Source organism: Rhea pennata, chromosome 12 (genome assembly GCF_028389875.1).
Source record: "Rhea pennata isolate bPtePen1 chromosome 12, bPtePen1.pri, whole genome shotgun sequence".
NCBI lineage: Eukaryota > Metazoa > Chordata > Aves > Rheiformes > Rheidae > Rhea > Rhea pennata.
In genome coordinates this window covers 13,341,466-13,355,593 of record NC_084674.1, presented here as the reverse complement: position 1 = coordinate 13,355,593, position 14,128 = coordinate 13,341,466, and the positions used below count along the sequence as shown (strand labels likewise).

The following is a 14,128-nucleotide window of genomic DNA, read 5'->3' as shown; positions in this document are numbered from 1 at the left end:
TATTTGCCTTTCCTCTTAAGAATATACCTCCTTAGTCACTTTAATTTGAAAACACTCCAGGCTCCTTACTGAGCTCCACTCAATAAAATCACGCTGTCAACTTTTATGTAAGTCTGCTTTCCCCATTCTACAGCTGAGGAAAGCGAAGCTAAAAGGTTAAAAAGAAACCAGGATTGAAACCCAGGGCTGAAATCTTTTCTTTAAGTTCAGGATTTCAGCCCTATACATTAGCTACACACTTGTCACTCTCTTCCTGGCTTTTAGTAGTGTTTAGCTGAGGTCACTGGAGGGATATTAATATTCTCCCTTATATCACTGGAAAGACTGTTAAAGGGTAATAATGAAACGGTGCTGCTTTGCTTCCCCTCTGGGTTACAGAGGAAAAAGATGGTACATTGATATTAAGAGAAAGGATAAGTATGATACAAATATAATTTACAGTGAGACACTATACTGAGATTGTGCCAGAGGCTGGGTTGTCATTATAAAACCTTCAGGGCAAGACTCGACTCCTTTGTAATGTCACCAGGAGCTGAAATCAGAGCTATTGCTTCTTAAGAGTTTTGGGGTTTTTTCCTTCTGTTGTGAAAAATAGATTCCGGTGCAAATCTTCTTGATGTTACTTTATTTCAGAGCTGTGCTGTTTATTTTTCTGTAGTTCTGGCTGCTACTTTTATTGCATACTATCTGTTTTGTTAGTCTAATTTCATATTTTTTGCCTTTGTTTCATGAATCTTATAAAGAGTCATATATAATTTTATGCAGGAGCTACGGCACACATTCTGCAAGGCAGTAGGGTGCTACATGAGCAGTTTAAAACATAAATAAGTACACTGCTGTGAGCTCAGCTCTACAGCTTTTATGAGGCTATCAAACTATAAATAAATGCTATCCGCACTTCTCAGTTACACTATAACCTCTTTGAACTGCCCCAGCGCAAAGGGACTGTAAACCAGATGGAACTATCTCACCAGGAATTTCCCTTAACCTCTTAAAAAAATGCTACCTTGTAATTAGAGACATTATTTTGTCTGAATTTTGTCTTGTCTTTCTCTCTCCAGCTGCAGTGTAAGGAATCTGCTCTTCCGCAGTGCCGTGGCGGGAGGGTGGGAGCTAAGGGACCTGGCTCAGGCAAGGTCACAGGACCCAGCATGGGGCAGCAGGGCTGCTGCCATGGACTCTGGCACAGAGGATCCTGCATCCTCCTCTTCCTCCTCCTTCCTCCCCTTCCCTTAAAGAGGTTACCCCATCTGCAGCCTGCCTCCCTTCAGGTGCTGAATGGATCATAGTTCAGTCACATCAAAGAACTGGAGCTTCTGCCTATGAATTATTTGTGCTTCCTTTGTTACCAGTAAGCTAAGAAGCAAATCTGGTAATTGTATGCATTATGGCATTTGGCTGACAGTCACAGTGAGGCAGAAATCAGAATCCAGATGATTATAACATTATAATCTGGGTGGTTAATTATGCAGACTGCACTGGGATTTAAGATCAAGAATTTAAACCATAAAAAAGATCCTGCACTACTCAAGAAAGGCAAATAATACTACTAATCTTGATATCAGAAAAAAATAAGTTATAAGAATAAGATACAGAAAGGGAGGTCCCAGGGAATTATAGACCAGCTTGCCTAATCTGATACCTACAAAGATGCTGGAAGAAATTATTACACAACCAAATTATAAGAATTTAGAGGGCAATAAGGTGATAAAAGCAGGTAGAGCACCTATTTATTAAGAACAAATTGCGTCAGTTCAATCTGATTTTCTTCATTTTTTCAGAGTTAATAGGGGAGAAATTAGATACTTTGTCTTGAGTAAAGTTGTAGGTACAGTCCCCCATGATATCATTAGAAACAAACCATGATTAAATCAACTAAATCAGTGTACGTTGGATGCCCAACTGTCTGAAAAAGCACATTCAAATAACAGTTATCAGTGGTCAAACTGGGAAGCATTTCTAGTGTTTGTCTAGAGATCTATACTGAAAAGACCACTCAGGTTCAGGGAAAACTTACTTTCTTGCTTTGACTTGAAATTAATTCAGGAAATAAATATTTATCCCTTTTGGCTAGATAAAATAACAAATTTGTGGCAGAGCACTTAAGTATGAGAACATTGACATTTTTTCTTATAAAATTTGTGTGGTTTGAGAGGGTATACAGATACATGTCTTAAATGTTTCACTGTGACAAACATCCATTTACTATTTTTATCCCATTTGTCTCCATGATTAGTATCAGCAAAGCAACCTTTATGGAAGTTTTCAAGTTCTATTTGCTATTTACTTAGAGATTTTGGATTTTCAGATTTTTCAAAGGCATCTAAGTTTAAAAACAAACACACACAAACAAACCCAAGTCCTATTTCAGCTCACCACACAGTTTAAGAACTGAGGTGTCTGCATCACATTATATATTAGAGCTTAGTACCTGTATTAGTTAGGCAGTTTTGGAAAGTTTACCAGATGAAGTGATCTCCTTCCCATTGAAGTCAGAAAAAGAACTCTTACTGATTTAAGTGGGGCCAGGATCAGTCCTATAGCATGTATGTTTTAGATAATCTGAATTGATTTGTTGCTGGACAGGAAGGAGGATGTAAAGTTTCAAAAGTGTGAACATCGCAAATCAAATTCTGTCATTGGCATATATAAGATTGTGTGAAAATACTTCTGTGAGTGATTTAAATTATTTTTCTCCTTCAAACCCAGTGGCACCTATTTATTTTTACATGCTATCTGACACCAAGACAACTGAATCAAGGCAACCTAAGGTCTCATAATATCCACCCATGAACCAGCTTCTGCTGAAAAACTTGTTGCTAGGCATACTCATGAGAGTTTTCTTAGTGGGTCACAGCGTGCAAGTGGTATAAATGGAAGCTTTCGATGCAGGAAGACAAGCTGCCAGCCTACAAGCAGTAAAGGTAACCCCACACGCTCTGTTACCATATGGACAACTGGCTGATGAGAGCCTGTTTGGGTTTCACTGCATCCCTACAGCTGGGAGCCTTGCGTTGTCGGCAGAGGCTGCAAGACACTTGCATTCAGGTTGTTACCTATAACATAATGTGTCCTTTCTGCAGTTGCTTATTTTTTCTTTCTAATTTTGTTGCTTTTAGCTTAAAGCAAAAATAAAGCGAGTCTTAAAGCACTTTGCTCTTACTGCTGGGAGAAACTTGACGCGTAACAATGGTGTTTTAAGCAGCCTGCAGTGCTTCAGAAACAGTGTATGGGAGCACGTTTGACCATTGGAGACCTGAAGATGCTTTGATCAGTTTTCAAAGTGTTTATGTAGCTTATGATTCTGGAAAAATTTGACAGTTTGAGCTCCATTTACTGCCAAGGCAGAGACCTATCTGTAGAATTGGATTAATATTGATTCTATCTCAGAAAATACCATTTTTTCTTCTTTAAACTATGATAGATTCATTAAAAAAAAAATCAAAGCTGAAAATGAAAGACCCTGTGGGCCACCTTTTCAAATATGCCTTCACCTGACCTTAATCTTGGTTTGATTCAAAGTGGTGTTAGTCAAAAAGATCCCTTTGACCTCAGTAGAAAATGGATGAGGCTTTGTGCACAAACAAGTTCCTATAAACAAATCCCAGTCTGAGCAGATTATGTACATTAATTGCACAAGAAGAATAGAAGCTAAATATATACAGAGCCCATTTCTTCTGCAGCTCCCATGTGCAGATCATTTTCTTACATATCAAAACTAATTTAAATGGCAAAGTGCTCATATGCAGAAGGAGCATGCAGAAGTATTTTACATATCCAATGATAGATGCCAGCAGAAAGAAACTATATTTCTAAAACTTACTTCATTAGCTCTTTAAAGCAACCTGGCAGAGGTCTTAAGGGTTTCTCTTTTTGCTTTTATCTAAACATGCTTGATACACTGGATAGTATATGAAAGACTGGCATTCTGGAACTATTAGATCATACTGTGTTTTTTAAATTGGACTATAGCACAATTAAAAGAAACATAATTTAAAAATTTGGTGCAAACTAAATTCAGTTTGCTTTTTTTTTTAAATATATACCAGAAAAGATTGTGAAGTTTAATTGCCAATATTTATGTAAAACTGTAGAATATGTATCCATTTGGTTAGCAAATGCTAGTGTGTGAAGGCTTTAATATCCCTGTCACTCAGCAGTGAAATGAGAATAAATTACATATTACAGACTATAACTTGACATCAGCATTCCATTAGTTACAGTTTGAAGCCAGCCTTCCCCATAAATTTCTCTAGTTTCAGTCACTACCAGGCAAATACCTGGGTATGTCCATACCTACAGAAAAGAAAATTCATAGCAAACCCATTGCAACACAGCAGCAGATCCAAAACGGCCCCTGCACTAACACGCATCAATATGCGTTGAATCGGCAAGCCCCTCTGAACCATCATGATAAAAATTTTCAGCTTCTTAATGGTCAAAACCAGTCCCAAGCACCTACAGATACTGTGATAGGAAAGCAAGAGTCTCTCAGAACCTCTTGGTGGAAAGAAGTCTAGATGTTTGCAGCCTTGTGGAGGGTGCAAAGTTGCCCCGCACGCAGAACTCGCATGCTGAAATTTGTGCATCCGCAGGCAGATTCTATTTCTGCACTACTGGCAAACCCCACGTAGCTACAAACAGACCCTGGGTTTGATACTCTTTGGGGGTTATTGTCCTAACTTTGTTTGCAACGAATCTCTTCCATCTCCTTTTTGAAAGGGATGGCAGGCGCTCTAGAGAGCTGTCAGGGCTCGTTTCAGCATCGACAGATATTAAATGACGGACCCGACGGCCTCCCCACCACGTAGCTGTCTTGCACAGCTGTATACAGGCCCCATCTCTGGCATCCTTAAGGGTTCCCCGAGACATGCATTTAGGGACCCCTGCCCATAAATTTCGCATATACCCAGCAAAATCCAAAGCAGCCTGGCCCTGATGTTTCCACATTGCCCACCTGTCTCAACACCGAACTCCCGTCTCTTCCCTGCTCCGAGTGGGGAAAAGATTTAACGTGTACCTTTCTGACGCTTGGAGCAGCAGGTGTCTGTGAGACTGTGTGGGAGAGACTGGGTTTGAAAGGGAGGGAAACAGATCTCGTATAGCAGCACGGAGCTTCTGGTGCGCGGTGGGGGTGCCAGGGGCTATAAATAGACCTAGCCGGGCTCCGGGCTGTCACAGGGAGCTGTTTTAATGTCACGCGCAGGGGCACGTTAGGACTCAGCTGAAAGCCTTGGGGTTGGCACTGATGTTGCTCTCCTTGCCCCTGCTCGTACTGTCCGACTTGCCACCTGCCAAATTAAACTCTTATAAAACAGTGAGATCCTTGTGGAACGGCGCAGCCACTGTTTCGTGTCATTGGCAGAGGTTAACGTGGGAGACAAGACAGCAGATATGGATACGCAAGGGTCCACTTTCCCTATGGGAAAACACAGACAGAGGCTTTCCCTTTACTAAGAGAGGGTTGGATTTCTCCCAAACCTGAGTCTAGGAATAGGCCTGCACCGCACGGATTTATTTGGATCTAGGGCATTTTAACCTGTAGTAACAAAAGCTTAAGTTTCCCCCTTGGACGTGATTCACCCGTTGACAATTTGGCTCTATGTGCAATTAGCACAAGGTGGGAAAAGAAGCATCTCCCTGTGTGGTTTTGATATTGCAGACGTTAGGTGCTTTCAGGCCCTAATAGCCCTGATTCTGTTTCTCTCATCTCCCAGTCCTCGCTGCTTGATGCTATGTCCATCCCCCTGGGAATTCACCGGATTGGGAATCGAGCGCAGATACCACTTAAAGAGTTTTGTCCCGCGCCCACAGAGACCTTGCCGTGGGCACACAACCGAGCCCATCTCTGTGCTACAGTTGTTTCTGGCAGCTGGAGCAGTTCCCACCTAGGCGATGGCCAGAGTGACCCCTATTTATCACCGACTCGGGGTGCCGAACAGGAGGCAGCGCCATTGCTAGTCCGTCCTGTTCACGTTGCACTCAGAATTGAGGCCGCTGTCTCTTCAGGTACAGAGCGTCTAAGAGGAGCTTCCCCCAACTCTTTCTTCTGCTCTGCTGGGCTGCTAACAGCTGAAGTTGTTCAGAAAATGACACTTCAAGGGAAATAAGCGTTTCCTTGTACAAAGGCTGAGCAGAGTTTGAAAAAAAAAAAAAAAAGGGTTCCTGACTGAATATAAATATTATCTTTATATTTTTAATCAGATATAAAGTCTGATTATCTTCTTGTTTATGTTAAGGTAAATCAGAAACAGATCCCCTAAATTGGTCCAGAATAATGGAGCTGCACTGATTTACATCAGCTGCAGATCTGTTCCAATGGTGTTGTACTCTAAATTAGAGGGAAATAGAGAGGGCCATAATATATTTATATTTCCATATGTTTAAGCAAAGATGGAAGAAAGATTAAGCAAAAATTAGGGTTATAAAATTGATTAATGTTAAGCCTATACTTTTAGCTGAGAAAGACATTAAGGGGTTTTCAGAATGTTTTTTTAAATGATATTAATTTATTTATTTGCTGTACTAATTGATTGATTGATCTAATAGCTTCTGGGAAAATTGAAAATGGAAAGTGTTTCCTTATCTAGATTTTTATTCTACTGGTTTTATTATGTGATATTTTCAAAAACAGTGGAGGGAGTATTCAGGAATGTTCAACTGTTAATAACATTTTATTGTTTAAGGTGACAGATATAGATGTACATCATTTTTAAAGGCACGTTTCTTGTAGTTTGTGAGTGAAACTATTAAAAAAAAAAGTGATTAAAGTTCATTCCTGTCAGAAATTTTCTGATATCAGATTACAAAGATATATAGCCTGAACTCTCAGATTGTTCTTATTAAAAGTTCAGCTTTATCCAGAAATAAAAATATCTGATCTGATACTATAGTTTTCATAGAACCCAAGACAGAATATTCAACTAACAAAATGCAACAGCTATGATAAAAGTGAACCCTATCACCTGAATTGCCTTGTTCTCCTGTTAGATAGAACAATTTATAGTATCACAATGGTTAGCACGGAGTGCTTGGGGAATGAATTTTATTTATATGAAACCACTCTGCTACCATCATAATAATCATGTTTCCTCCATGGGTGTGTTTCTTCAGCTAATTTGTATAATGAGCCAGTTTCACAAAAACACTAACTAGCGCTTTTAAAACAAATTCCTTTCAATCGTTTAGGGAACTCTGAATATTTCTCTTGCACTTCACTGAAATTAAACCTGAGATCTGAGTCAGCACTGTGGCACTCCATCTTACAGCAGGGGAGCTGCTGCGCTGCTATCAGTAGCATTTTATGATTACACAAATGGAGTAACACAATAGTGAATCAGGCCCAGGATATTTCTGCTACAATTAAAGCTTTCACTGCTGTAAGCTAAGCCCGTTTTTACCTTCTTCATGTAATTAAGTCATAAGCCTTTCATTCCAATATCATTACCTGTTGTCATGGTGATTTTAATTATAAAAATACTGGCTGCAAAGTGGGCGAAGACAAAAGTTTTTGCTGAACTTCAGTAGATTAATAGCAGAGGGAAAAAAAAAATCTGTGATAATAACAAACATGATCTTTTAACACAGTGTATTTTCAAACAATGATGAGAAGTAGGTATGAGATAAAAGGGACACATTTGATGCAAATATACCAGTTATGGACTATGTGCTGAATTTATGTTTTAGTACAATTTTTGCATGCCATTGATACAGTACACTTTGACATTGCATGAACAAATAAATTCCCTTCTAACCTTCACTTCTAGTGATTAAGATATTGGACAAATGCCTCCTTTTTAAGCAAAAGTCATACCAGCGTCCAAGACTGTTTGTACGAGTAAAGAATTTGGGAACAGATATGAGATACACAGTTCATCCAAAAAAATGAAAACCTGTTTTGACAGGCAATTATGTAGTACAAATGGAAACTGTCCATAGACAAAAAGTCTTTTACATCATTTGTAATAAATTGACACACAAGCCAAAAATGAGTTATAATTGAGAAGAGGTCTACATTAGCTTAGGTAAATTCTGGATAGTGCGCGATGGTTATCAGGATGCATTTTTTCCCTTACTGCCACTGATTAGCACGTTGCTTTTAACGTATCTCCTCTATCACTCTTGTCATTGTTCTGAGATTTTGTTCTAGCTCATTCCCTGCTGACAAATACATGATTTTATACAGATACTCCATTAAGTGGTGGCAGAAAATTGTAGTTTAGAACAACAATGTCTCATGTTTGACTCCATGCCCAAGAATGACTCCCTAACTTGTCCTCTTCTCTAATCATCCCAGCCCAGAAATTCCTTGGGTCTCCTGAACTGTGGAATCACGTGGGCCACATGGGAATTATACTGGGATGGGTTAGTACAGAAACAAAAGAGAAAACATACGCATTGAGGCAACATATACCCTGGAGAGATTAGAGGAAGGTCTAAATTACTCCAGTACCTCTCCCTCTATATGTCCCTGGAATTGGCCCAGAATGACCAAGTATGTCCTTGTTTGTAGGACTTAATCCTATCCCTTCAGATACGGGGGCTATTCTCTTCTCCCAGAGAGCGAGACTGGCTTTGGGACTAGTGTCTCACATTTGCTTTACTTTAAACATGTGAGTAATTCTACTGATGCCAGTTCATCCACGGAGCATAAGTCATGTGTTTAAGTGCCTTCAGGCTGGCTGCAGCAGGGATGACAATGTTGCTGCTCAGTGACACAGCTACTCCTGCGCACCGAGAAGGCTTTAGCATCCACCTGGCTGTGTGGAGAACAGCAGTGCGCTCAGACCCTGATTGCATTTTGGGGCTATGTTACGCTAGGTGCTCTACAAATAGATGTTATTCTACTTGCATTATGTTAGAGCCAGTAATGGTATTTTGGTTATCACACCCATATATACAGTGCCAGTTTGCATATACAGGGAGTGAGAACAGAGACTTACTTAACCAGTGAATCCAGCTTAATCCTATTACCTATTTCCTTATTCCAGTCAAAGTACAACATCAATTCCCCCCTCCCCCCATAAGGGTCTTTACACTTTTAAGCATTTGACCTTTAGAGCAGACCAAGAGAAATCTTGAACTTACCTGCGTCCCCTGGTCTAGAGGACAACACCAACACCCCCACAGTCCCTCTGAACTGAAACCTCCTTCTGGCTCTACCAACCTGATTCCCAGGTTGCCTTGCAGATAATGTGGCATGCCAGCCACCTGCTGCTTTTTCATTTAAATAAATGAGAAAGATGTGGCTGAATTAACACTCCAGTAGAGGTAATAAGGACCAACTCAGCAGCTGCCATGATGTATGCAAATTGCAGTTTCACACATTAGGAGCTAGCTGTTGCTTAATTTGTAGGTGTCTTTGTACTTTTAAAGAAAGTGTCTCTTTCAAATCCAGGCGAACGCTAAAAAAATGCAAAAGAAAGCTTCCCAAACCGATTATACACTCATGCTTCTGTCATCTACAGTCTTTTTCTGGGGTTTCCTTCCTGATGTCCTCTGATAAGCAGTTATTACTGATTTATACTGCACTGCTTGCTGCTTTTAGGCAAAATATCCACTGATTTTCAATGAAGGCCCAGCCTGTGATAAACAGAAACCTGATTCTTGCTGCGATGCCACAATCCAGGAGCTTAACATCAGGTTTCTTTCTTTTGAAATGGAACTGTAATAGTGCAAAGGAAGACCTGTGATAACAGCAAGTTAATCAGACACCAGGAAGGGGCTGATGAGATAGGAGAGAAAATTTTCTTCTTTTAGATCAGTAGAGATAGGAAGGAAAATGCAAAGAAGCATGTGATTGCATCGGTTTTGTGGAAATACTGTTCTGTACATTAGTTTAGTGCTTTTAATGTCTCTAAGAAAATAATGGTTATAACTGTGCTAGGGTCAAAAAGAAGATTTCCAGATGCAGACCAAAACTGAAACTCAGAAAGGGAAATGCATAGTCAGAATAGCAGAAGTTGAGTCCATTGTGGCTGCACAGAAAATAAGTTACTGTAATGTTTCTAAAAGCATGTTGAGTGAGAAGAGGCAAAATACTGTAAACATTCCAAATCAGATTTTACTTGGCTTAAAAATATGGCAGTAACAGGATGCAAAAAATGCTCCAAACCCTACAGATCTTTCCCAGATTTTATTCAGAGAAGTAGAAGTTTCATTCCAAAGTAGATCCCATTCAAACTATTTGGAGTTTGCCTGTCGTTTTTCTTCTCCTGACTTACACGGTTAATTCTCAAAAGCTATTGCGACAGGCCTTTGCACTCCTTTGAAGGAGGTGCTCTTTTCCCCATTCTAGTCACCAATTCCTCCTCACTCACAATTGCTATTCCTGGATGTCACCTTCTTAGCTTTCTCATATCCCTTTTATAAACTAGAGCTACCCTAGTGACCCCGGTATGTTGTCAGCAAAGGAATAACAAGAACTTGCCCCAGTTCAGTCATTATTTGGTTGCTTGTGTTGAAACAAACTGTCACATGAAAAGTCAAGTAAAAAAATCACAGTGAATTTGTGGACAAGAAACATTCAGACTATAACCGAAACTCAGGGTCTGGGAGTGCTTCCCAATTCTCAGAACTGAATGCATACCTTGGCTGCTTTCCAGCTCCATATTAAAGTGAGATCTGGGCATACGCCACCCTCCCATCCGCCTTATGCCTTCACATGGAAAGGAAACCTGATCACTCAGGTGGGAAGAGAGCTGCAGTATGCCCTGATCTGAGCTACTGGAGACAGAGATTGAGGGGCAAGACCTTAACGGCTTCTTTCCTACTGTTTGGATATGGTCTTAGCACACTTTGGTGGTTTATTCTAGGTATTATTCCAGACACCAAAGAATACCATAGTTCTGACTGCTATGGCTTTATCTGTAACTCAGTGCAAGCCTCTTCATCTCTCCTGGCCTTCATCACTCATCGCTAAAAGAGGATGATGATGCTTTCCTAGCAGTCTGAGAGATTAATTAGTATTCACTAAGCTGCAAAATCCATGTGTCAGTGGTGCAAATTAAGCAGAACTTACAGGTTTGTGCATGCGAATAAACTCTGCATTTGCCACAGCCCCCCAACCTGCTGCTCAAGTGCATCACAAAAAATGCATAAAAAAACCCTTTCCCAAGCATCAGTTATGATGTAGGAATTAGCAAATATGAAATAACTATGCGTCACTTTTCTGACAAACAGATGCAGTATCACTGAGAGGTTTGAACTTCCCATATCATGGGCATGAGGCACTATCCCTAAAATGGCATGAAGATGACACCAGTGTCATATATGTCAGTCCTGAGCATTCAACTGGAGATAGTTCCTCTCTCACATTTCCCTGCTGCTCCAACCGTGACTGGCATTTGTAGTTTAGTGCTGGATCTTCAACCCACATAGTTAAATTATGTGCCAGAGGCAGCCAGCTGGCTTGAGCTGCCTGTCCATTCATATGTGTGTAGATGATGGGGAGGCAGGTGGTCACAGGGGGAACAAGAAGCATGTACCACTTTCTAGGACCTCAAGGACTCTGTAAGTGGCACATATCTTGTCTCAGGCCCAGCACCATACAACCTCTTTCATCCCATGATCTGATTCGCCAGACTGTATCTTTATGAGTTCACCTAGGAGGCATCTTAAGAATTAGGAGGTAAAAATTTGGGAAGATTTGCAATATTGTCACCGTTTGAATTACCCATCTGTATGTCCCCATAAACATCCGGCTTATTTTTACTCGGATCTTTCTACTGAATGTAGTGGTTTATTCCAGAGCAGCAGGGTATCATGGAAAATGAGCAGGAATTAGGACCCTTCAAAAAAGTAAAATCTCTTCTACTTATGTCCACAAAAAAGTGATGAAGAAATTCAGCATCTCCCAAGTTACCCTCATGTGGCAGCATTCCAAACCTCTTTCCATATGTTCCTAAGTGTCGAGAGTCCAAATGTTCTATATCTTGCTGCCAAATTCTCTGGCTGTCTCCCAACAGCTCTTACAATACAGTTGGGTATTGTCTAGTAAAAAAAAATACCCCAGACTAATAATTAAAAATATATTTTATCACCATATAGATATGAATGGCCAAGGGGTACTATGCTGAGTGAATCATTCATGCTCACAGATTTCAAATCAAGCAGAAACCTACCTTTCTGAAATTACTGAAGTTGACCCAGAATTCAGTGTTTATTGCAGCGTGTATCACTGAAGAACCTGAGGATCTGGGGGCAGAGGTGGAAGCAGCTGGGTCATGGCAGAGACCTAGGACTGTCGGGGTGCTGTATGGGGTACCTGGCTGAACTGGGCTGCAAAGGGAGGTTTTGGACTCAGGCAGGCATTGCTGGATTGGTTTCACTCCTGTCTCATTTCAGACTTACCCCCACAACATCAAAAGCTAGAAGCTTATCTTTGTTTTTACTAAAGCATGGATGCTGCTGTAATTACATGACTGCAGGAGCTGAGGCTGCAGGCACAGGTGTCCGGCTGAGACTGAGCCACACGTGCATTGCTCAGCATGTCTCGTGCACGTTGCACAAGACAGCAGGGATAGAACTGCTTTGTACTCTCTTCTTGTAGGCTCAGATGCTAAATGTTGCAGCCTTCCCTATGCAGTCTTCTTCCTGAAAAACTCCCTAAGATCTGGGAATGATGGAGTTTCATGCAGCTACTGTGTATCTATATACGGGAGCTTAGCGCTTTCTCTTCTATGTAGCAAGGTAATATCTCCAAACCTTAGCCTTTGTAATAAAAAGCTATTGCAGCTCCAGAGAGGATGCAGTGATGTACCAGGAAAACTCAACAAGTAAAAATAATGAACACAGATGCTGACATCAAAGCATACTACTGTGAATTTGAAGATTCCTGTGTTTAGAGTTCAGGGAGCCCTACCTGTAGATCTATAACAGGAATCTGTAACGGCACGCATCAGCCTGCAGCAGAAACAAAGCCACAGGTACCTTTGCTACAAGAGAATCACAAACTATAGTCAAGATATAAGAGATATCTCATGTTGAGGAAAACAGGCTGATAGTGTAGGGGGGTTGTACTCCTACATACTGCAACTTTTGATGTTAATAACCAGCACGTGCTGCTAATTTACAAGTAAGGTCAAATAAGAAGAGTGTTAAAGGTATGAAGATGTCCATCTCTAAAGCACATGAGGCTACAGTAACAATCCTTTTTTGTCTTAAGATAGAATAATGTCATCTTATATATGAAAGACTTAAAGCTCCTGTGGATGCTCTGTCCTCTTTTTCCCTGTTATGTTTCTCATTTAACATCTCCTTTCTCCAAGTGCATATCTGGGTTTATTAGCACATGCATTAATTCAGGATAGGAGGAAAACCAGTGAGTGTGGTTTGGTGCCTTAGAAACTATCAATTGTAACAAGTAGTATATCATAAATAGTGTAAAAAATAAATAAAAGAACATGTATGAACCAGCTGCAAACAGTATTGAGTGTGGTGTTTACTACAGAGTAAGTGACGTGAATTTGCACTACTAGGGTAGAACACTGAGCACAGCTGGGCCCTGATTTTGTTGGCCAGTTGGTACTACCACAGTATATATATTAGAGAATACTTTGAGGAGTAAGCAAAGCATTTGGTAGTAGGCTTTTGTAAGATTGACCTAATGCAGTATCTTAAGACAGCATCACAGATTATCTGCTAGAATTCTTCTAGTTGTTTCATATCATGAGGCTTACTTTCTTCCAATAAGCATTTCACATTCTTGATCTTCTTTATTTTCTCTAGAACCTCTCCTGATTTACATCAGTGTGAGCAAAAGTAGGATCAGGCCTCCAGTTAAATAACTAATGCAGCTGTTTTGCTGAACCAGCTTCCTGGCTGGGAATGGATCCAGTCAGCTGTGGATAACAAAACCCAGTAATAGAGATTTCAAAGATTTTATACATCGATTTTTTTTAAATATTTGCAGAGTTACTTTACTTACAAAATCTGTTATGCAGATGTTAGGAAGTAATTACTGTACATGAATCAGAAATAAAATGCATGTCTTACATAGCCATACATTGAATATGTGCAAGTGGACTGAGTAAAGAAATCAAAGACAAATGAGAAAAAGCTAAAAAATATCTGAGCAGATTTCCAATGACCAGGATTTTCCATAGAGCTGTAAGAAAGAAACAGCACA

General features: G+C 40.2%; 1 protein-coding gene across 5 annotated transcripts in view; it reads right to left on the bottom strand.

Annotated features, from left to right (window-relative positions):
* The window catches only part of KBTBD12 (kelch repeat and BTB domain containing 12), a 39,795-nt gene extending 34,689 nt beyond the window's left edge, over window positions 1–5,106 (bottom strand). For 2 of the 5 annotated variants that reach the window (XM_062585931.1, XM_062585932.1), the window contains exon 1: window positions 4,958–5,082. The gene's annotated coding sequence lies outside the window, so the exon portion shown is untranslated. Of the gene's footprint in view, window positions 1–4,957 lie in introns of all 5 variants that reach the window. The other 3 variants (XM_062585933.1, XM_062585930.1, XM_062585934.1) reach the window with 3 other exon arrangements.
* Window positions 5,107–14,128: the final 9,022 nt, after the last annotated feature.